The 25,905-nt window shown below is 38.0% G+C and overlaps 1 protein-coding gene across 5 annotated transcripts in view; it reads right to left on the bottom strand.

Annotated features, from left to right (window-relative positions):
* Positions 1 to 25,905, bottom strand: part of SPAG16 (sperm associated antigen 16) — a 405,835-nt gene that overhangs the window by 252,990 nt on the left and 126,940 nt on the right. The window lies entirely within an intron of this gene.

The raw sequence follows: 25,905 nt of genomic DNA on the forward strand, positions 1-25,905 counted from the left end.
TTTCGTACATTCTTTATAATAAAAGGGACAGCAAAGCAACAAGCTGTGCTCCAAATACATTCTTTAACCTGTGCGGACCTTTTAGGGTCATCTCTAGTTCATTTCTACTAAAGATGCAAAAATTATCTCTCAGAATAAGGCCATAGCCGAAGCCCGTTTCCCCTGATTGTTTCTAATCTCCAGATACTACAGAAGGGTTCATTACAACCACCTATTGGAAGTTAAAATTACAAGAGAGCATCAATGGCAGTTAAGCAGCTCCTTAGTTCATACAAACCAGCCGCTTCCCCAACAGCTGGTACCAATTCTCAAATGCTGAGATCTTTCATACAACATAAACGTTGTTTTACTGTTAACTTTAAAAACGCCTACTGATCTTTTCCACATGCAAAGCCTATATCTCTTCCTACACCTCTGTTTCGGTGTGCGGCATTATAAATAACTACCATGAAGAATGACAATAACGGTATTTACTTCACTAGACTGGTGCCAATTTACAATTCCTAAAGATCTGACGATATATGAAACTGCAAAGACAATAGATGTCAGTCATTTGAATTTAAGATTTTTTTTGTGCAGTCAAAAAAAAAAGGGGGGGGTGGATTTTTGATCCTTTTTTGATCCTTCAAGGAGCCGAACAAACATATTTCTGGTCATCCATCGTTCTCTAAGAAGACCAGTAGAGGAGCTTTCACTAATAGCAAAAGTAACTCCTGGGTGATCCCCCTGGGAATCAGGAGATGAGTAAAAGCTCATTAGTGGGCTAAGTCAGACCAAGATAAGCTTCCCCTGCATCCTATGTCTGTTCTAAAATTTATCTTCAGATCGAGCACTCTTGGTGACATCATGCTTGTTTCGTGCAGGAGCAGGGCCAGAGCTCAGCCATTCTGCAGAAGGGCAATGGCTTCAACCAGTATGACAAAGACAGTTCCAAAGAAAAACAAAATAAAACAGATAAAAAAAAGAATCTATCAAACAACATCAAACTAGTATTCAGCAGCCTAAAAATTCTTATATCTGCTAAGGAAAATTAGGTACAAACAAGGCAAACTAAAGTTAAGAAGAAAAAATACATCATCTTTATGTCCCTCAGTAAAACATATCTGGCAAGACTGAAGGGCAAGGCGACAGCCTCTCTTCTCCCTGAATATCTCAGGACTAGGGCCCAAAGGCTTTCAGAGCAAAGACTCGTACCTAAAACCCTGCTCAGAAGGGAGCAGGGATGGAGCGCACACACTTCAATCTTTTGAAAAGCAAGTCAGCTTTGTAGCTCATAACCAGTTGTTCAGTTCTTGATGCATTTACAATTTCTAACGTTACTTAAAGCATGCTAAAGGGTAGCAGCAGATGTGGTGATATAAGGAAAGGTAAGGTATCATTTCTAAAAGTCTGTGGCTGAACAAATGTGCTTGCTGCTACCGCAGGGTCCCACTCAATGCATTACACCCCCTTGCACTCCTGCCAGCCTCTCCGCTACACCTATTTGCACAGCCTCAACATCTACTGTATAGTTGTATAGTATATCCACCAGTCTTTAGGAGGAAGCATGAGGTTTTCATAGACAATAATAAAGTCCACATTGCCTCTTTCCTTACAAACCTAGTGTAAAAAAACAAGGGAAAATGAGCAAAAATCTAATCTAGAAAATATAAGGTTAGAGGTGCCAGAAGTTCCCAGGACCATTGGCTCCCAAAACTAAAACCACATATATATTTTAGTGCTGCAACATTCGCGTTATCTAAATCATTACTTAACAAATAACTTGGTCAGAAAAATTTCTCTGTATTTGTCAGTATGTTCAAAGATAATGGTATTTCAGACTAACAAAGAAACGTAGATTTATGCAGAGCCTTTGCAGTCTGCATTGATATTACCTTGTGAAAAGGCTACATAACATTTTAAAGCTGCATATTACTTGAGCATTTCTCAGGAAGAATAAGCCCAGTAGAAGAGGGGCAAACTATTATCCAGAATAAAAAAAAGGTACCTTTAGCAAATTTCTACTTCAATAGGAAGAAAAAAAAATACAAGTTGCTGTGTCTGTTTTTTATTTACACATGGCAGCTCCTGGATACCCCAATTAGTACTAGGGAGTCCAGTGTGCAAGGCACTGTCTAAACTCGCTGCCCTAAGAGCTCACAGTTAAAGACTATGACAAGATAGAAAAGACAAGAGAAGCCAGACAGAAGGAAGAGATAGCAGCAAGATGAACATTGTGTGCATAATAAGCAATTCCCCTAGTGCTACGAATATAGCTACTGTAAGGAATTATGATGAGCTATTCTACACACGCAAAGAGCCAAGCAGTGAAAGAAAAAAAAAAAAAAAAAACCCCATCCCTCTCTTTCAAACACAAAATTCTCAGATCTGCTGAGAAAACTGCATACTGTAAGTTTCTTCCAGATTCTCTAAAGCGAAACATGAAAAATCTAGATTCCAGGCAGACAGTCTAAGTTTAATACAGGTCTGATGAAAGGCAGAAAAACATTTAATGGAATCTTAATTGCTTCTTCCTAGCTTGCCACCAAGGGCTCTGGTACCCTGCCTACCTGAGGAACGCTTTGGAGTCAGAGCCTACAAGACCTGCAAGATGTACATGTCCACAGCAGCTCAGATGATTTTTTTTCTTTCAGAGAGAATTCCGTAATCTTGGACTTCTTTTCTTTCTAAAAGGCATTCAATCTAAAAATCTTGAAATATTAAGATCCATCACAGACATAACTTCCTTTTTCTTCTCAACTCCAAAATGTATTTTAACAGTGCCACCACACAAAGCATACACCCCTTCTCATGACAGTACATGCTTTTTAACTATCTATTAAAATATCATAACATTACCATAACTGGTTTAGTTGACTGATGTCAATTTACACTTACTGATGATCTGATCTAATACAGATTTGCAAAGCAAGTATTCATGACAGTAAAGTAGTTTCAGATTAACAGAATTTAAAGGAAAAATCTGCATTTTAAAATGAGTTTTCTTTTAGTAGTGAGAGCTTATTTTTGCATTCTGCACCAGCAAGAATGGTCAGCCAGTTGGGTACTAATGTTTGCACCTATACCCTGCCTAAATAGAAATCTTATGATACATTACTAAAAAGAAAAAAAAAGATGACAAAGTACAACCACACATTTCTATACCCTGAAAAATAAAAAATAAACATATATTCAAATAATAACTTCTAAAGCAAACTATGACAATTTCATTTGAGAAATAGGGAGAAATGTTCAGTTTAATTTCCTACATTGCAGATCATCCAGATGGTTTAACTCTAGATCTAAAGATTCAAACAATGGAGAGAATTTTGCTAACATGATAACGGCTATTTTAAGATTTATAGTAGTATGAACAACAAATACTTGTTCATGTGGACACGTACAATTAACCCAACTCCAACTGTCTCTTCCAAAAATCATTTAGCAATGCGCCATCCCAAATTCATAGCATTTAGAAAAATCTCAATGCAGATCTTCAGTCTTCCGCTTGAGGCAGCCCAGTTCTTCAAATAAGGCTGAGCTTCTTGATTAGCAAGGGCTCACTATGAAAATGTATTGGCAAGGAAGGAAAACCGGGACCCAAAAGGAGAACTTCAGCTCTGTCCAGAAATCTCCTCCAGTGGTAAGAATCACTTGGCTAGCTCACTCTAGTCCTCGTTCCTGCTGGTTGCATATGGCAGCCAGCTTTCCAAACAAAAGCTCAATAGCGCTGTCACTTCTGCTACAGAGCCTCACATCACCACTGTCTGTATAAGGAATAAGATTAACTGCACTTTCCTTGCACCATGCTGCCACTTTACACCACATCCCCCAGTACTGCAATTCCAAATGGAGATCTACACCAGCCTGCTCAGGACAGAGACCTCTCTTGACCAAACATCATCTGTTAAAATCCTAAGCAGCAACATATTTCTCCTGAATAATTAATATAGGTGTAATAGATGACTGAGAGGCCAGGAAGTCTCCTTTACAGTGTACCAAGGCATCAAAAATTTCATTACTGAGCTAGATATCATAAGCCATCAGCTAAATAGCCCGTATAGTAAAATACTCAACATTAACAAGGTATGTAAAAAGTACGACTACAACAAGGTTTTTTCCGTCATGCCTGAGACAAGAAAAATAATTTTACTAACATGCTCCTATTAAAAAAAAAGGACATCTGCACATTTTATAGTCACACTTGATAGGAGTCCTTCATTTAAAAGTGTTACTGCTTCTCCTGTCATTAATAACAAGCTCTGACCCCGTGGAATTGCCAGCTTGGTAAGATGCTTTACACCAGAGAGGCAACACAACGTGAAAGGCCAAGCGTTCATAGGACAATGTCTTCCCATGGTGGTGTAGCCATCTGCAGTAACTGCAAAAGCTTTGATAGGCATCTCACAGGGGAATTTTGCTTTCACTCTGGCTGTAGTGCAAACAAGTACACAGAGATGAAAAGTACAAGTCAGCTAAGTTCATTTTAAATGTATTAACTTTGGTTAAAAAAGCATAGCCTGTGGTTTATTTCTCATATGAAGTGTTAGGTGCGTTGATGTTAAAATTACGGCCCACAGATATTGTAATTCCAGTTGAAAGTGTCTTCATGACTGGCAATTTTATCTCGAGTAAAATAATAGCAACTCTGGACAAATATATAGTTCAAAAATGTCACTGTAATACATTGAATTAGCATCACTTCAACCACATCATCCTGCACTTAAATGCTTTCTTCACAAAACAAAAAAGAAATTTCTTAAGAAATACTTGAGCTACGTAAGGGATAGATTGTGGTTACCTTCTCCTGGGCGCAGAAGGGAAGAGTGGAAGCTGGCTGGCATCATCGTTTGTGTTACAATGTTTGCCTGAGCTCAACCACAAGTCATTAGATGTCAGCTATCACAGAAGTGAAACGGAGAGGCCAGGACCTTTGCCAGAAAGGCCACGTACTCTTGGCATGCTAACTCCTAAGGGTGATTATGAGAGTAGCTCAATCCAAAATCTGACAAGGTACAAGATAAAACAGAAATAACCAAGACAAATAGTATGTTCTAAAATTTCAATTGTACTCTCAACACTGAAGAGCACTCTAAGAGCGAATACTAGATACCATAAAGAGAAAGCAAGCTAAGAACTATATTTGATAGTCAAAATTAAGACCGTGTAAATATATACACCAAAGGTTTCTACAGTTTGGAAAGAAATAAAATTTCAGCTCCATAAATGAAAAGATTTATTGCTATTATCGATCACCTTTCCCATCTTTCTTCTTTCTTTCACTTAGTAAGAAATACAGTTGACTAATTTTGGAAAGTGTTAAATATACTTCAAAGCTAATATTATAAAGCTAAGATAAGGTTTTCCTGTTGCTTGTTTTTAAGAAATGGGAGAACTACCCAGTAAGCAAATCACATCAATGGATATGGGATACACTGATTCAAGGAGCTTGGCATTTCTTGTCACTGAAATCTCTCTGCCTACCAGAAACACTCACAAGCATTAATTTAAGTGCATGTAATCAACTAGAAGATCACTGTAAGGTAATGTCAATACAGAACTGAGACACCTTCCGACAATTATTAAGCAAAAATTCACAAAACTCATTAATAATCTTTTAATGTCTATGCAAAGTTTGTACAGTTGGAAAAAAAAATGAACAAGAATTTAGTTTTCCAACCCCCCCGAAATCAATTAGGTTGCAAGGATATTATGTCAATGTTCAACAGTGTTAATGTATTTACTCAGCATACAGATTATCTACATATGTTTTTATGTAAAAGTGATTATGAAATTAGATCCAAATACTGTGAGAAACACATGCACGGCAGACACACTGTTCTGGACATTTTCAAACCTACAAAGAAAGGTACCCAAAAGGGTATGGTGGCAGAGGCACAGCTATGGCAAAGTAGAGTTTTAACATGGAATGAAAGTATAGAGAGGCTACATTATTTACCAATGACAAAACAGTAAGTCAACATCAGACGTGGACAAAAGGTCACATCCATGACTCCTGATTCTGGACACCAACCACTAGAGCAGCAGCATTTCACAGCAACACTGAAATGAATGAGACCTTTTTGAAGAATAGCTTTACACTGAATTAACAGGAAAATTGAAGTCAACTTTGTGAAAATTACTCATTTGGAATTTACATTCCCATTATAGCTTTGTCCGCATGAGGGGAAATCTCAACAGCTGTTTTAAAAGAGGTTTCATTCATCCATTCATTTTACTATCAGGCCTCGTATTTAAATGTATTTCAGCATCTTCTAAATTTGAACGTGCTTTTTAAATAGGTACCTTCTTCCTTGGAAAAAAAAAATCCCACAACATAGCAAAAGCTACTGTACTTTGTCCAGACTACCTACCAAAAACTGGAATCAGTGTCACTATATTTAAACTATGCATCCAGAGTTCATCTGGTCATCCTCCTTCCCTTTATACCGCAATATTGGGAAAAAGCTAAAAACCCTAAGAGCAGACCTGAGCCAAGGACACTGTGCACTAATGAAGCGCTCCGAGTCCCACAAGGCACCCAGAAGCAGCAGCAATCAGGACAGAAAGCCAGGATGAAGGCACACGGCCTAACCCTGCTTCACTTCACTGCTCGCCTTCAGCGCGACTGAACCAGCCCTTAGCAGGCCTATCCCACCTTGAAGACCCTCCCATGGCAGAGGGAAAACACTGAATTTTTTGCCCTCCTTCTCAGGGCATGGGAATTGCTGCTTGCTGTAGTCCTTACTGTGTAATATAGGACATGTCTCCTCTCCTGCCTGAACCCCACACAACTCTCTGAGGCCTCTAAGGATGCTCAGTACTTGTGTCTCATGCATACCTCATCTTTTTTTCCCCGGCTATTCTTCCTAGCTATACTTTCCCATCCCTTTTTTGGGCTTAAGTGACAAATCTAACAGGCAGAGGTTGAGTAAGCGCACAGACAGTAACACACTAAAACCAGCCCAGAAACCCTAAAAATAAAGGGGCAGAGATATAAGGAAACAATGATATGAAAACATTAAACCTTTGCATTGAAAGTACAATGCTCAGGTACAGTTTTGGCTTGATTGGGCTTGTGTGTCAATGGCAGTCATACCTACCGTGCCTCTCATTTCTTGAAAGGCTCAATTTATTAATTGTCTTGTAATTTATGTATGTTTCTGCATCCAGATACAACTACACAGGCTTAATGACCTCAATGGTCATTTGACTGACACTCAAGATTCAGGCAGACAAACCTAGAAAGCTGATTTAGGGCTCTGATCGCAAGGTTTTCAAAGGGGAAATATTCTCCCTGTGTTTGTAGAGTACCTGGTTTAATGGGGAAATACTACCATTTAGGCTCTTCTCATGCGTCATAGAAAGATTAAATTACTACACCAATGATGTCACTGCCATCTTGATTAAAGCACAGAAAAATCTGCGCATCCTGTCAGTTCAGAGAAATGTAACCAATCAACATATAGATCACATACTATATACACGTGAAATATCAACGGACAGAGTTTTAGTAACTGTGAAATCATAGGGAATAAGAAGAAAATAAAAGCATAATAAAAGTTTGCTAAAGTAAGTATACAGACATTATGTAATGACAGAGATCCTTGCTGTTCTTTTAGACAATCTTTAAGCTCCTGTGGGCCTGTGCCCTTGCTTTCGCTAACAAGTTACAGCTACTCTCCAGTCATGCTGCCCACCCCAGGCACATCCATTAAAGCTCACTCTCTGTTCCTCAGGAGGTTTCTTCTTTTTCCTTAGCTAGTCATAACAACAAGCTGCAAGCCTAGTTTGTGCCAGTTTGCCTGTCTTAACTAATACACGTCTGCTGTGTCTGTATTTCATTAGAAATCTAGCATGTTAAACAAGGTAACTTGACTGGCCCAAAATCCCAGGCACGATGGAAACCATCATGATGAACTGCTCTAACTGCGGAGCCCCAAATATTACACTCACAGTCCAGAATTCATATTATCTAGTTTGAAGCCTTGCATTAACACAGTATGACTCCAGCATAAGAACTCTGCCACATTAATTTGCACCTACTTGTGCTGACAGCCCTCTGTGGCCCCATGCCAAACAACACAATAGGCACAGGTTAATATATTTTACATTCTGCCATGCTTTTCTGCACAAGAAACAATATGAAAACCTGCCACAGAATATACCCTGAGGTGCTCAGTTTGTATTCACACCTTAGCCTCAGATATTTCAACCAAGTCTAAAAGAATTTTGTCTAAAAAGTTATTTAAAAATGGAGAGAAATTTCCTACATCATACATATAATTTAATTTTCTGGAGAGCCCTGAATACGAAAAGGTAAAATTATGATTTTTAAAAGCACCTATAATTGATTGGTAAGTCTACAATCACATTCAGTAAACTCTGCTTATGTGTGTATGTATGTACGTTCACCCAAGTCAAATATGTCTGTCCTGCACGTGGCAGTTCATCATACCTTTCCCTTATCACCAGTTTTCTAATTTTCACAAAGCAATCATTGAAAAGACATCTTTCTGTTGCACATAAATACATATTTGATAAAGAGGAATTATCCTCACTTTATTAAGCTAGAACAAAAAAGGCAACCGGATCTAATGCAGCTATAGGGCTGACAGATCAATGGATTAGCTTGAGCATAAATCATGGCCCTTAGGATGCTCTCAAACTATATTCCTAGCGACACCTGAAGGCAGCACCAGGCATCGCTTTGCGAAAACGGTCAATGCCTTTCTTCCTTTGTTTTTGTTCTTGTCCTTTCATCTCCTCCCTTGTGCTGTGACAAGAACCCGAACAATGAACCAAACTAGTGAACTGATCTGGGTTGAAAGTGACTACACTTCATTTTACTGGGCTAATTTTAATCTGCATCAGTCTTTCATTCAGTTCACAGTGCAGCCATATGAGACTTAATGCCAGTACAAGTTGAGAATGGCAAGGAGGCAGGAATAAAAGGCTGAGAAACAAGGAAGAGCAGGATACCAGGTGATGTCTCCCGAATGTGCCCACAGAACTACAATGCTAGTTTTGACAGCACAGTCTGGCCTCAGATCAGGACAGTAAAGAGACAGCCCCAGGTTCCCACCTCAGCAACTGTTCCCAGAGCAGAAAAATCAACCTCGGGTTCCTCAATTCTAGGTTCCAAGCCTGGTTTCTACTAATGAGAAATCCCTTTTGCTAAGCATTCACGAATATTTTTGACATCATGACTTAAACTTATTTAAACATGGGCCGGAATCCTTACATTTTTCTCAGGTTTTTTATTTGTATTTTAACTGAATTCATTCATCTATGATTTCTGAAAGAGCAACTTACTGTCTTATTTTTTTCTCTCAAATCTTTTACTAATACTTATGTCATTTATGCCTTTAAGCAATGAAATGAGGTATAGTGTGAAGAAGAGAACGCTCTTCAAGAAAGAGAATAGTTCAAGTCCACCGTTATTAAATAGAGGTCAGGGCCACCTAACCATAACGCTTGCGTAGGCAGATACAATTTTTACCTCCCTTTCCCCACGTTCACATAGCTGAACGCACTAACCAAGCAGGATTTGATCAGCTCTAGAAAGGTGATGTGAGATAACCATCCAGTTTGTCCTTAGAATAGCTTAGGCATAGTAAGAGCAGCCCCTTCTTGCAAAACTCACCCTACCTGCTTTCAGTTCGGAGCACTTGCTCTTTGGGGGAGGAAGATTTGGACAGAAAACGCTTTCAGAAGATTTTTGCCACATTATTAACTCTGAAATTTCCTCAAATAGCAAATGTGACATACTTGTTCTATGAGACACAATAAAGACACTTGAGAAACAAAGGTACTTTGTACAAGTATCTGAAGGGGGAGTGTCAAGAGGATGAGGCCAGCCTCTTCTCCGTGGTGCCCAGCAACAGGACAAGAGGCAACGGGCAGAAACTGAACCACAGGAAGTTCCATCTGAACCTGAGGACAAACTTCTTGACTGTGAGGGTGACAGAGCATTGGACCAGGTTGCCCAGAGAGGTGGAGGAGTCTCCTTCGCTGGAGATATTCAAAACCCGTCTGGATGTGATCCTGGGCAATATGCTCTAGGTGACCCTGCTTGAGCAGGGAGGTTGGACTAGATGATCTCCAGAGGTCCCTTCCAACCTAAACGATTCTGTGATTCTGTGTGATTCTGTATATAAAAGCACTGAGAAAATAAATTATCTCCTGGGGGGAGGGAGGGAGGGGAGAGAGGAAGGGAAAACAGGGAGGGACATCTCAGTTCAATACAGAATCACTTTACCTGATCTTGTACTATCGCAGAAGAGTAAACTAGATTACCACTGAACAATTTTTTCCGCTTTCACTTCGAGCTTCTGTACTATCTTTCAGCAGCGGGGTTTTTAGGGGTCCAGTGCCACAAAACAAGTTAGGGCTCTTAAGGCTTCCAATTCATTTACAGCAGAAAAATTTAGAAACAAGTCTGACAGGTGGAACATGGCATGATGATTTGCAGATGTCCTAGCATCACCCACTACAGGGAAGTAAGCTGGTTCCTTACCACGGAAGAGTTCTTCTCTGGGACAGGTTACCAAGATACAGACATGAAGCCTTCCTACTAAAAAGCAGAATGAAACGTTATTCTGCCCAGCCGTTGTTAAATTGCCAAATCATGTGAAGTAAACAGAGTGCAGATAAATGTCTCTGTGATCCTACCCTCAAAGATGAGAGCGTGCATTAAGAGATATCTCGTAGCTTAAACTCACCAGTACATTACTGAAAAGCTATCGACAAATTGACAAAGATAGCAGAAAGCTACTGCTTGGAAAGGGACTATCCTATAAATTCACCTGTCAAAATTCAGAAGTGAGGTTAATTTTTTCAGAGAACAATTCTGTATTAAGACAGCAATAATTCTCTTCCAGTATAAAGATATTTCCTGTAACATTCTGTGCATGGAAGATGCCCTTGAATGAGAGGAAAAAGATCAGGTACAATATTTGAAGCTCACTTAGCATGCTAAGGTGCATCACGGAAGTCCTCTTGAAAAGAAAAATACATCATCCATGCAAAAGGAAAGAACAGTGTACTATGCAAAGAATTATGGAGCACAGTAAAGCTGCCTAATAAACCCTACCATAAGTGTGATTGGACTTGAATAGCCAAGTGCACAGTCATTAGACAAAAAGCATGAAATAGGCATCTGTTCCCATTCTGAAAAGACACTCTTGTAACCTGATTTCTAATGTAAGAATAAAATGCTTTTAACATATACAGATTGAATGCAGCAAAGCACATTCATCTAAATAGCCCCTGTCTAAATGCTGCAGAACTATGTCAGGATCTACAGGCATCGTTTAATTGGGCTGCAGCTTTATCATTTCAGTAATAACTAGCAAACAGGCAGTGACATGCAAGTATTTTTCCTAGATTGTTCTAGGACACCATCTTCATTCTGACCTCAATGCATCAGTAGGATGCCAGCGTCTTTCCCACATATAAAGGTAGGGCTCACAAAACTGCAAGACAAGCATCCCTCTGCTTCTTATCTCAGTCTAACCAAACGCGTTTCCACTGGATACTTCTGATCAATCATTGTTTGGAGATACTTTCTTCTATCCAAACCCTGGCAGTAGTGGTGGTTTAATGAAGGCTATTCCTACTGACAAGACAAAGTCTTCTACGTATATGCCGAGATTAGCATTTTTACTCCTGGTAAAGTCACTTTTTATTTATATAAAATACACCTCATTGTACACAACCAACATTGTTGTAAGGATTATTATATCTGTGCACTATTTGGAGCTATACTGAATTTCCATTTCAGAGAAGGCTAAAAATCAGCAGGCCTTTTCTTCCTGTTAAACAACGGTTCTGGCGCTTCCTTGCTGTATGGCTGCTTAAAAAGTATAAAAGATAATATGACAGATGTTAAAAAACATTGAGTGTCTCATCATCGTGTAACAAGAACTGTTGATAAATACTTCGTAATTATTACCATGACTCCTAATTATCATTCTGAGTAATAGTAATACTTAGAACTTGCATACTATTTTACATTTTGAAAGCACTGTACAAATGTTAACTAATCTTCTCAATTCCTTTGTGATCAAAAAGAAGAATCACCTTTATTTTAGCAATAAGGAACTGAGAAGGAGAGATAGTCACTGTCCTGTTTATTTTAAAATTAAAATCAATTCTGATGTTAAATTCTATAGCCTACTTAGACCTGAGCATGAAATACAGACAAATATGACATCTGCCTCAAGAACTTCTCAATCTAAATAGGAAGAATTGCCAAAGGTCATGCATTATTCTGACAGTAAAACCTGGGGGGGGGAGGGGGAAGAGGAGGAGGGGATCAAAATTATAGAATTCAGCTTAAATTTAAAGAAACAAAAAAAAAATCAAATAATGTCAACAATTAAAATTTTAGACCCAAAACCTTCACCTGAACATTTGTTTTGAAAACAGCACAACAGGACTGCTTGGCACATTATTTCCCACAATACAACATACTTATTTCCAGGAATCAGATAAATATATGGACTGAAAAGAAATGATCAAATCTGACCAAAAGGTGGGAGGGGGAAAAAAAAAAAAAAGTAACACATGAATCTGAACAATCAATCATTAGAATAATCAAAGTTTTCTGGTTGTTTCAATTATAAACTTGATGACTTTTTTTTCTTTGTTATTTATCATTTTCCAAAGCACAATACAACACACAGGATATCTCATTACAACACACAGGATCGCTCATTAATACTAAAATATGACCTTCTCCTGAGTTTGGAAAAGAAACAAATACTTGCTATATATCTCAGCACGCTTTAATGCGCTGCTGATGACATGCACATTAAATTAAAAAAGATTCCTGAAACTGTGGTGTCTAAAAACTAGGATAAAGTAGTTACCAAACTTCCAAGCATCAATGTGCCCCCTGGCAACACCCCCATAAAAAAAACCTAGGCTACATGGACAGCAAACATCCTTCCCTGTTCTCTAGCTCCAAAAAATACAGAAATGAAGAGAGATAATGAAGTTGTCTGGTAAACACAGAATAAATGCTATCCAGTCATTGCCTTATCAGATTACCTGCAATAACATCGTTGCAGCTGGTTTCTAAAAAGGTCTATTATTTTATCATCTTTATTGTCAGTTTTGGTCTGACCTTGGTTATTCATGAAGGACTGGGCTTAAAGGACTATTCCTTCTGACCTGATACTGAAAATCCCAAATTCTTTCTTCATAAAGGCAAAAGACTTTTCAGGGGAAAATTTTGGTGGGAAATCACTAATTGGTGGTAAAACATTTTATCTCCAAACTAGGACACTTCTAATGGTTCTTCATCACTGCAACTATCCTCACTTTTCAACCACCTGTCTTTTGTATTTTCCATACTAAGATGGGACTGTCTGCAAAAAGGTAAGGATTTTTATTCTGCACTTTCCAGTAACTTCTGTAAATTGTGGAAATTCCTCACTACACGCAAACATTTCTTGAAAAGGTTCACAAAGGCTAACCAAATGAAATATTTTGCTGATAACATACATACCTATACTAAAACTGCTCATTCCAAAACCATTCATAGCACGTTCTACACCTTCAAAATTGAGTAACCTGAGCTGCATCGACTGCAGAGTTGCAGCAAGGGGACAGAAAAGGGAGCATGTTCATATTTATAGATGTACATGGGTTCATGCCTTAAATGGACACTCCCTTGAGGATGCATCTCCCACTACCTTGTAGATTCAAGTTGGCAACATGTCAAAGTTAAAATTTGTATTCTAGGTTTGTTGGGCTAAGCCTCAAGAGAATACAGATTTATGCTGCTCACATAAGCACCCTGAAATATCAAATTCTCCTCTCAGAATAAAGATACTAACACATCAAAGAAAAAAGAATTCCTCGCTGGAAAAATCAACACTTGTTAAGAATCAGTTGGTGAACATGACTGGATGCGAGTTATAATTTATACATAGATGGGACAGTGCTTTGCATATCAACTCTGTGTGCTTGTACTATGAAGACAGTGGTTGCTGAGACCCACTTCCCTGCAGCTCTTCTATCAAACATTTCACAGCACATTCCCAGAGTTCAGAACCCAGCATAAACAACAATGGGAGCTGAGCACTTACAAAAATCCAGCTTTATTGCTGTTTGGTGTCTTCTCAGTAGAGCTTACATTTGCATCTTAGGTGATTTCAATGACTGGCTAACAGTGAGGCAAAAAATTGAAAGATAAAGTCATTTAAATGGCCAGGAAAGGTAGGTCTCATCATGCCCTAACTATTAATTTATGTTCTGCGATTTGTACTGCTCTATCACCTAACCCTATCACTAGGATAAATGTACTCCAATATTTGTCATCTTAGGCATCTGTAGTTTGAATATGGCCTTAGTGAATTAAGAAAAGGGAGAAAAGAAAAGATCCTAAGAAGTAAGGAGGTAAACCAAGACAATAGAAAACAAAAGGGTATATTTCTTGAAAGAATAGCAAACTGTAATACAAAATTAAAAGATATATTGAATGCTTCCAGATGAGATATAGCAGCTTCCTAGTGGACAGAGATCTAAGACATGCTGAAGTTCCTTGGCATGACTTATCTGAGAGTAGGATTTCCTATCAGCTATAACAACACACCACCTCTTGCAAAACACCACATACAGTTCTTCAACATGGTACAAAACCTAGAAGTATGTAACTGAGACTCAAAAAACAAATGCTTCTTTCAAAGAAAGTAATTTAAAAACTAGTATTTGTTCAAAAATGGATTACTAAGTATTTATTAATGAAATTACTAAGATCTGACAATTACTTTCTCTGCTACTTCCTGTTCAAAAACACACAAGAACAAGACACTAGCTTCTTAAATGCCATTTTACCTTTAAAAAGTAATTGTTGCTTTCCTTCATATCGCAAATTAACTTATATAAAAACCAACTGATAGGCTTTAGAGGTGAAAGCTCACTGAAGGAAATAGTATGACAGTTCTTTTACACAGAAAGTAATCTGAGCTAAGCCTGGCTAGCTATTAAGGAGAAATAGTGTAATAAATCTGATTTTTTTCTTTTGAGATGAATGGTTTTCTACTTTTTTCCATTTTGTAGACTGAATATGGTGATTCACTATTCAAAAATTAAATTAATACATAAGTACTGGACTGACTTAAACAAGCCAAGGATTATTTAGGAATACAGTTAATGCAGAAGTAAGTTTAAGGGATACCAATTCTTTTGTTACATATGGCCATGATATAAACCAAAGTAAATACACAAAACTAAAGACTATTTCTTTATTAAACAATAGGCTTTCGTCTAAAATACCATGAACCAAATACTAACCCCATTCAAGTAGTTAGGCTTTGATGTCAGTTAGGCCAGATTTGGCCTCTGACATGGAAATCATCTGTACTTTCCAGCTGGAGAAAAAGCCTCCCCCTTCCAACAGCCCCTTTAGGAGACCTCTGGGATGCAGGAAGCTGAGCATATTCCTTCTGACTTGATCTGCTGGCAGGGTTTTGCTGGAACCCTCTCATCTACTGGAATTTCTGCAGCCATAGAGCATTTCCTATAAAAGTTCAAAACAGAGTAAGTTTCTCTCTTCCCTTAGCCTGGGAAATAGAACATAGGTGAGAAGCCTTCTCTTCATATGAGAAATTCAAGAAGAAATTGAACTTATTGTCAGCTGATGTACACTGGTGCAGCTTCACTTCTATTGGAAGTGGTATGACCAGCCACTTCCCATAGGACATAACGGGTGGGATGGCTTGGCAGCGCTCTTCCTTGCTACCTCACTTGCGTATCCAACGGTCTTTGGCTGTAGCTCCATATATTGCCTCTGTAACACCTTTCCAAGCATAAGGAATTTAAATAGCTAACTAACTTTCATCAAAACACAAATAACCTTCCCCCCTTAACCCACTAGGGACGTTAAACTGGATGCTAGATGATGTTCCAGAGCTAACCCTATAGAAAGGGTAAAGCACAAAACAACTTTGTCTTCCAAAAAGTGTACTAAAAAAAACCCTATTCTAGAAAAGGAACAGTGTTCTCTACACCTGTGGAGCATATCTTACAATTTCAGTTACAGCTGAAACAGCTAGAGACAGCTATTTTTCAGCAGCAAAACGACTATTCTACTACCATAGCAAGGCTACATGCTAGAGAATAACATTTAGTACAAACAGGCAGTAGTGCTGAATTCATATAGGCTTTAGTCTCTTCTGCTTACTACGTAGCAGGCTATCTGTAAACAGCCAGTGTCTGGAACTCTATTTCTTCTTAGTCCAGGCCAACACAGCAGACTGATGTAGGAGCAGCCACGACAAAGCCTTCAAGTCTCCCAATAGCCAGCACCGTAACTATCCTGGAAACCGCAGCCAGCAGAGGCTATTTCAGCACTGAAAATGAACGTCTAGCAGTAAAACAGGCTTCCGGCCTGCTCAATGCAGCAACAGCTCACCTATCCCTTCTCTAAGTACGCAGAGTGTGCTAATTGACACTTCAAACTCACCCATTTTCTATACTGCAGCTTTTAACATCACTAGCGCATCCTGTCTCTCAACACAGTGGAGGCCAAATCACAGAAGGACTAATACTGGATGGACAGAACTATTTGTAAGGAGGAAAAAGGTGAGGGAGGACAGTACAAAGCCCTAGAGATCTTCCTGTCCCTTGTAAGCTCATGTCCCCCTGGATACTCTGCTCTGTAGAGAAACAAAACAAACAAAATCAGCCGAATAACCACAACGCTTCATAAAGATCCTTTTCCCCAAAGCCTCATGACAAGAACCACTCAGGTCCACACAGTCTGTGAAAGCCAAGCTCTCCACTAATCCGAACTGGAATAGTGGCACTGTCTTCAACAGAAATATGTTGATTTACATCAACCCAGAACCTGCAGCATCAAGTTGAGGCCTGTTTTTTTCCCCCCTCTTTTTTTTTTTTTTTTAAATACAAAATACACATTCATCTCCAAATCTTAAAAAGAGTGCAAAACAGAGTTCCACTTTTTAAACTTCAGTATGCTACACACTTAGGTTACGTTGATAATCTTCCCTTTTTCCCAAATAATAATTGTTGAAAACATCCCAACTGCACCAACGTATCTTTGGCAGTTACACACTGTTCATATTAAGTTCTTCCCTCTTAGTACTATTTGTTTCTCCTAACATATTATTTCAAGTCTAAAATAATGCTGGGAATCCTTCTGAATAGGGCAAGCATTCTTCCCCCAATCTGCAAAGCACAAGATATTTTAAATACTGCAGTAATAACACATTTTCTAAGCATGAAGAAATAGAGAAGAGGAATGTATTGACTGATCTTGGAGGCAGGTTAGGTAAGGAAAGTAAAATCAGATTTAATTAACAGCTACTCAAACATGTATTGATGGAAAAGATTTAGTTACTCTACATCTGAGTCTTCTAGTTTGGTAGCTAACAGAGATAGCTACTTTCAGCTGCCAGTTAAAGATTATCAGTGTGACAGCAAGAGGATGCCCTGGCAGTCAGACTACAGGTACAAGTCTCTGAGGCCAGAGGTGTTTTAGACATTCACATGATTTTTACTTATGTCAAGTTACCATTCCCCTAACACTTCAAAATTAGATAATATATCAATATGCAAAGATGAAAATAAACAAAGAATTTATATACAATTCAGTGTTTGTTAAATTGTAACCTAAATCTAACTGAAACTAATATTCCTATGGATCAGCTAGAAACTCGCATTACCATCACCGCCATTACCATCTTAGAATCAGCTACACAGAAGAAATCCCCGGTGCAGAAAAATGGTCAGAGACAAGTACAGCCAAGCTATCCGAGTCCAGTAAGCCTAAGGCCATAATTTCTCTGCAATGTACATAAGCCAGTTGCAGAATAGCTCTACTTTAACCAACCAGAACAGCTTTCTTTATAAGGCCCATTTGTCTGGCCTTCAATCAGCAGAGGATATTCTAGCCATACTATTTTGATTCCCAGTTCAGGTCCCACTGTTTATTTGCTGCGTTGCCAGAGAATGGGTCACTTCGACCTAGACTTACAATTCTGGTTACGTATCTTTGTCATAGGAGTGCCTTAGGAGTAATGTAAGCAGTCCTAACCCTGAACAACAGCTTAGATCATAAAACGCAGTTTGTCTACTTAAGAATAAGTAGTAACATATAACAAAAATTGGCAATGGTAGACTAAAAGAGAATTAAGTATATATATTTAATTGAAAAGTAGTAAAAACATTAATTTAAGAATAGAAGGCAAAAGAGAAAAGGAATAAAACCAAAATATGGTATTTACAGAGAGGAAAATAAACTATGTTTCTTTAAAAAACAAAAATACTTCTTTCACCTCTTGGACTAAAAGACATTTACTTTGATTTCATAAATCCTAATATTTTTCTATGTATTGTATAGCAAATTTCTAGACTCACAGTGTAGAAATATGATTACAGGCATTTAAAATGTAAGTTTCCACCACAGCTTTATCACAGAAATGCAGTTATGCACAATATACAGGGACTGTTTTTAGAGACAGGAATATCTATTGCTGCTATTCCCAGAACTACTGCTGTCATATTTGGAACCTCTACCACATTCAAAGAAATAAAGGACATGGCATTCCTGTTTTCTATGCAGCAGCTTACCACTCCTAGACACTTCCCAAGTATTTATACATGCAAGCGGGAGCGCAGATGTGGATACATGGAATATAACTTCTATGATGTTAAGAAATAAACAAAAAGCGTTCTCAGGTTGCATTAAGTGGAGAGGCTTTAATTTTCAAAAAACCATCCTTATGCCCACTTCATCTATCTAAATCCTGTTTACAGTATAGACATTTGATAGCACTATTGAAGTTCTCCTAGATTATTTCTATAGGGTAGCAGTACTTTGGATATTTTTTCTGCTTTTTTCCCCCCTCGTGTATTAAAAGCAATAATGAAGATGAGCGTTCAAGGCTATTTTTAAGCTATTCCTCATATATGATAAAATGGCAAGTCTATAAATCATTGATCATTGAAACAATGAAGTATTGTAAAGTATATCTATCTATCTATACTCTAGAGAGTATATATGTTGTCAGGAGGAGATGGTGCCCTTTTTAAGAGCATGGATCAGTCCCAAGTACAATGACCACCTGAAAATTATAGCTGTCAAAATCTGAAGCAACAGAATACTACAGGTAGACTTAGTGATTCCTGTAGGTGCAAAACGTTCTGGTAGTGCAGTTCATAGCTCCAACCATTTTCCTTGCTAAGGGAAGAAAGCATAACAAAAGATTTCCCATTGCCTAGGGAACAATATATATACGTGTGTGTGTTTGTATACATATGATAGAAATAATAAATATAAATAAAAGTGTTATATGTATAAATATGATATTTTCTCTTCATTTGTCAGTCTAACATTGAATCTATTTCATCTGTAATTTTAGAGAGCAGTGGAGATCCTAAAATTCTGAGGTTTCTGCAAATATAGTGGAAACAGACATTTAGAGAAAGAAGTGAGACTACAAACAAGTCCCTACTAAAGGAACGGCAGCTATAAAGACCTAGCCCTATTAAAATTTCAAAGACTGGGGCCATCTAACAAACAGCTGTACAGTAAGCTGCCACTTGTCCGACCAGTCAGGTATGGGACATGAAAGGGAGCCGAGCGAGGGAAAAAGTAGAGAAAAAGGAAAGAAGGACCAGAAATTGAATTTATGGGGGATAGCGAACCGAAGAAGCTGACAACTGAGCAGTAGAAAGCGAGGAAGGGAAAGCTGAGAGAAGTGAAGGAAAAACAGAACACATTTGTAGCAGCTAGTTTTGATGCTCAGAATAAAAAACAAACAACAACTCTTCAAAATAAGACGGAGGAAGAAAGGAAAGAGTTTCCCTAGTTGTTCACCCACGGAAGAGCTGGCTAGCCGTGTTCTTGCTCCTTAGAAGACAACACATTGAGAATAGAAAGCTAGAATAACTGTCTCCGCCAAAAGTATCAGAAACGCAAGCTTAAGGAAAGATTTTCAATTTCTCATTTATCAAACCTGCTCCAAAGAATACTACATGTGAATGGTGCCTGCAGAAGAAAAAGAAAAAGAATACCTCTGGTTAAAACAAAAAGAACCATCTTGTAGCTAAACTAAGATTTTATTCCCATTTAAGGACAGAGGAAGCAGCCCAAGTTGCAACTCAGCAGCAATCCTCATTAAGATGATCTTTCCATCCCTGGAATTCAAATGTATGTGGGGTGGCAATAGATATCAGCTTCAATTAAGCACAAAGTGTAAGCACAAACTTAAATTTAAGCACATATTCATGCCAGACTCAATTTACTGAAAAAGCTAGTAGTGGCTAATATGAAGTATGTTTTTGATGCGTCAGAAATTTTCAACAGAAGAAACAAAGCACTGATGCACTTGCCAAATGGAAAGGATAAAACTGATTAGAACTGCTGCAGGAAGATGCAAAACTGAAGGTGATCCCTACAAATGGGGCTTCAAAAGGAATTAACCAAATAGCATGACACCTAGGAAACATTGTACAGTCACTCAATCATACCCATTATTCTCAGCACTTCTGTAACGAATCAATTTTTACTTTAAGTCACTACTTCCAGCAGTTAGATGCTGTCTCAGATGGAGCAACCTTTGGACAGTGAAATTTGTTCACTGAGCTTTTTCCCAAACGGACTGTGGCAAAATTCTAACATACTGAAAGAAAAATATCACCTGCGCTAGATATTCATCCAGCAGAGCAGAAACAATAGTTTTGCCTTACCAGACAAGCCTAACATTGTGCCTGTCAATACTGGTCAGCAGGCAGGATTCTGCTATGTCAGAGACTGCTATGATTGCAGTGCTACATAAAAAATGCTGGGTCTACTTCTGAGTTTAATTGTACAACCAGTTACCTCACTTTGGCAGCTTAGAAATCAGTTTAGATACACTACAAAGGGATTCACTGTGTTTTCTTTCACCCAATAAAATAGCCACAAACGCACCTATCCCGAGTTAAATGTGATGCTGCCGGTACTCGAGTTAACTACTTTCACACTAGCTGACTTAAGTGTACACAACACAGTAATTGCTAGCTGCAGTGCAGACTTAGTCATCTGTAATTTCTAGTTATCATTTGAATTGGCTGAAGTGCAGCTATTCTAAACTATACATTAAAACACAAAAATTCCTTCTGACTTCTACACAGATGACCACATAGACTTCTAACTGGAATCAGTAAAATTCCACCCTGCGCAACTCAGAGCCTGAGCACCATTAAGAGTCAGAACACAGGTCAACTCCAAAATAAAAACTAACAGAAACTGGAACTTACTACACAAAAAATAAGCTAGAGATTCCAACAATAAACTTCAGAAGTTAATTAGAAAGATGAAACCTAGTTTCTATAGTGCGCTGAATAACCTATTTTCTTTACTCTCATGCACAGACTTTTCTCAGGCAAGCAATTAAGTGCCTTTCAAGAAAACAGTATCTATCAAAATAAACAGAATTTTTCTAATTTTAAAGCTACAAAACTCATTGGATTTTCAGATTTTGTGCATTTTGCTACTCCAACAAAACATGCATTGATAAGGCAACGTACTATCAAAACAACTATCTTAATATTACATGAAAATAAAAAGAAAATCTAACATTCTAAAGTCTCAAAAATAATCTAATCTGTAACTAAAGTTGTATTACCCTGATTTAAGTAAGACATTATACGCTCATTTTCCTTGGATACTCACGATCATAATTACTGCACGCGTGGGTGAGCCCTTGAATTACTTTCACAGAATTTAGCATGTGCACTGGTTCCCCACAGGCAATAGCATATTAATAAAAATGCCATCTCCTGTCAGTAGTAAAAGAAAAGTGGAGATAGAAACTAGTCCTACAAAAAAAGAAACTAGTCCTACCAAAAAAAAAAAAAATCTAAACGATGTTTTACTAAACTTAACAATTGAGTCTTTTTCCCAAGCCCCTTGGGAATATCACCATCATAAACCTTTTCTTCACTTAGCTACTGAAGCATCTAAATTCCACTTTTTGCAAATACTGCTAAAAGACTCGAGCTTTTCCAGCTTCTCCTTATGCTTAGGTGTCTTTAAATGTATCGTTTTCCAATTTCCAGAGGACATTGCACGCATGCACGCATTCAGGCAGAGACAGCTGTACACCAGTTGATGCTGTTGGTAAGATATGACATATCTGTTTCTTTACACCTGTAAAGTGAGTATGGCAGGATCCTACATGAATATATTACACCATTAAGTCTTCTGTTGAAACAGCTGCCAAGAGGAGTAGGTGATTAAACAGCCGTTACTCATATTATTACTATTTTAAAGGAAAGCTCACTGTAACAAGCATTCAAAGAGTACAGAATTACAGCACTAAAAACCTCAAGATTATATATATAGCTAACAGATTATATTACTGAGATATATATGCACACACACAAAAAAAAAGGTATAGAAGTGCAAGTGAACGTCTCCCACTAAGTACCAGACACTGAATTCTATTGTCTTCAAAGGCACAAAAACAATATATATGTACACATACGCATATCTACATACGACTGCCGCCTTATGTGAACTAGCTGTGAGAGGATGCAAGGAAACCCAAAGCAAGCGCAAGGTAATCTCTCCTTCCTGCATTTACTCCAGTTCACTAAACAACGCTCCACACAGATATGAAAGCATCATATACAAACAAGGTATTTTTTAGAAGACTGTCATGAATGTGGTCTGCAAGACATATGAAAAGGCTCACACATTGAGCAGAATATCAGACACTTCGATGTCTGGAGAACAGTTTTTCCAATTCTTTTCCCCACTGCCTTGCTCTATGTGAGAGTTGTCCTTGATACTGCTGGGCACTGGAGGCACATCCCATTCCCTGCGCCCCTGCAATACCAGATTTCAGACTTGTCCACTACACTTGCTGTGTCCTTAAGCAATGCTTTAGGGAGTATGGATTTTTTAAGTCACAGTATCCCAGTTTCAAAAGTATCAGGTACAGCTTACTCCCAGTTTTATTCCCACATTAAAGATAAATACAATCTTCATGGAAAAACAATGGACTTGCAACATAAGTCAAAATAAAAACAGTAGAAAACATTACTCAGCTTGTATTTAACCATAAAGGGTTTTCTTGACTGTTTCTGAATTTCATCTAGCAGATCTAGCAGCCTTCTTGCCTTGCCCTGGGCTTCCCTGCGCTCTCTCACCCTGTTGGCCCACGAGCAGGACACTTTCTGCCTCCGTTCTCTATGCTGCCTAATCCCTCTCTCTTTCCCCCCACAGGAGGGGGGAAGATCACCTAGCAAAGAATATCAGTCTTCCCAGTTACCACCTCACCTTGGAGTCTCCCCGTTACGCATCCTTTCTACTTGTCAGAAGTTTCAGAGACTACCTGGGGGAGACGGGCACTTTACTTCGTCTCCAGCTGGAAACCTGTCCTCAAACAATTTTACTGGAAAAAAAAATTTTTTTTTAATTAAATCAACATTTTCCCAACAATGAGAGCTTCAAGCACGACTCAGATAAGCTGCAAGAATCTTCTAGAATTACTTTTATATTTAATCTACTTTTGACACATGAGCTATATTATATAGGTTGAACTACTGATCTGGCATTATATATTCCATTCAAATAATTTTACTCCATTGAAAATTATCTACTTTCTTAATATGCTGAAAGAGTATCCTTTTTCCTTTCCTAGAGAGGAATTTTTTTTAGCATTACAAATATTAAATATTTTGATATTAAAAAGTGGTAATGCCCTTTTTTAACCAAATACAGGCTAACAGAATAGTTTAACTCTTCCATCAGTAGCAGCAGCACATAGAACACGACATAACTTACCATGTCCAGTCAGCCAAAGTGACACGACATTGTCTACTGGGTTACAAGACTGCTTCGATATTTTCATCGAAACAAGTATTAGTTTTTGCATGTTAACTATATAATTGCCATAAATAACTGTATTCCACATCCAGTCTGTTTGGTAATACTTTATAGTGATAATTTCCAGGAAATTAAGCAGCTTTCCCTCAATTTCTTTGTTGAGGACTTTTTTTATTTCTCTTTGTTTGTCTGTCTGTATCACAAAGTTTAAGAAGATACTATTCTGAGAATTTGGTGTTTTCAAGAAGTAGTCTTTCTGAGCTGATTAACCTCAAGTTAGTAGCTAGACAAGGAAATAAGCATTGCTGAAAACTCAGCAGGCATCTACTGTAAAATTCATTTAACAGGCAGGCAGAAGTGACATGCAGGAACCAGCAAAGAGTCAAAAATCCCAATGGGGAGCCCAGTTTTCCTGTTCTTGTGTCCTCTTCCTCTCCAAAACAGCAATGATTTTAAAGAAACAGTGGTCATATTTTAGCAACGAAAAAGGTAAAACAAAAAAGTCACATAATGATTCCTGAGACCATTTACTGAGATCAAGCACAAAAACTTCAGTGAACAAGGCTGACATTCAGTGGTAGCCTCTTACCAAACCTGTTTCTTTTATAGTAGGGGCACGGTGACAGTTTTTACCTGAGTAATAGCCATTCATAAAAATCCCAAACACACTACACTTCAGAAGGGGAAAAGAAACACCATAGTGCTCTGTTTACTTCCTACTCATGTGAGTGGTATTTTCCAAACAGTGAGGCCTGGAGGACAAGTCAAAGGAGTAAGCTTTCCAAAATAAATAATCAACACTTTTACATCTTCTATACTCTATATATCTACAAATCCATATTACTATCTCTCTCTCTCTCTCTCTCTATATATATATAACTATACATCTTTCATACTATATATGTACTCTGTGCATAATATATATTCACACACATTTTTTTTTCATTCTGTTTTAAATAGTCTTCAAAAGTGTCAGAAACCCGAAGAGCACAGCCACTAAGTTTCTGCAGAGCTGTGGAAACTTCTAGAACACCAAGATTCTGAGTCTTTCCTTCTTTTCTCTTTCTAATTAACCTACCCAAATTAATACATGACATACAATTAGAGGACAATAAAAAAATACACAATACAGAAAAGCTGTGCTAAAATCCAGCAAAGCAAGCAAACTGATCAGAAGAAAACAGCAAACAGCAATTTTGTTTGAACAGTCACGCAATCAATAAAAAAACGCAGATTTGGCAACAGAGACAGAAAGTCAACTCTACAACATAGTAAAGAAAAAACAATCCAACTTTCCTTAATCTGAAGTGGGTTTTGTTTCCTTGTTTTTAACATATACACATCAACCTAGAATTATGCTCAACTCATTTCAAACGCACAAGATGCTGCTTCAAGGAACAAGAACCTCACCCCCTAAGCCTGCCTGCCTGGCTGTGTAGCCCTGGTGCGTTGTTTTAGATGCCAAGCATATGCAATACTGACAAGCCAAAGAGGCAAAAGGGCCAGGAGCGGGGAATGTACATTTCTAGTCTCCAAGAATGACAAGAAAATTTACATATTTAAACAGAAGAATGAAGACAGAATAATTCCTATTTTAATTTCTAAAGGTTTTATCTGATAAAGAGTAATTATTTCCATGTTATGCATCCAGTGTGTTACTGCTGCAATAGGAAATAAAAGGGGTAAAAAAGCACTAAAATGATTTCACACTACAAACAAATGGGCAAAAAAAAAGCATTAAACACAGTGAAGAATTTCACCAGCAGCACTGATGAACAGCATCATAATCTTCCGATGGCTTGGGGTTTTGCTGCTTTACAAATGTCACTTACACTATTTTCTGTATACCAAGAAGTGACTCAAATACTTCAGAGAACTTCAGTTTTAACTGTTCCACAGCAGCTGAAGGCATGATTCATATTGTCATCCAAAAAGTCCTTTTTGTATCCTTTCTCCCAAAACCCACAAATAGTATACTAATGCCATAGATAAACTGCATTTACAAATTACCTCTGCTCTTTCTATAACAGTCTGTGCAAGCCAGAGGCTTGCATTCTACAAGTATATTTAAT

Source organism: Struthio camelus, chromosome 6, assembly GCF_040807025.1.
Source record: "Struthio camelus isolate bStrCam1 chromosome 6, bStrCam1.hap1, whole genome shotgun sequence".
Taxonomy (NCBI): Eukaryota; Metazoa; Chordata; class Aves; order Struthioniformes; family Struthionidae; genus Struthio; species Struthio camelus.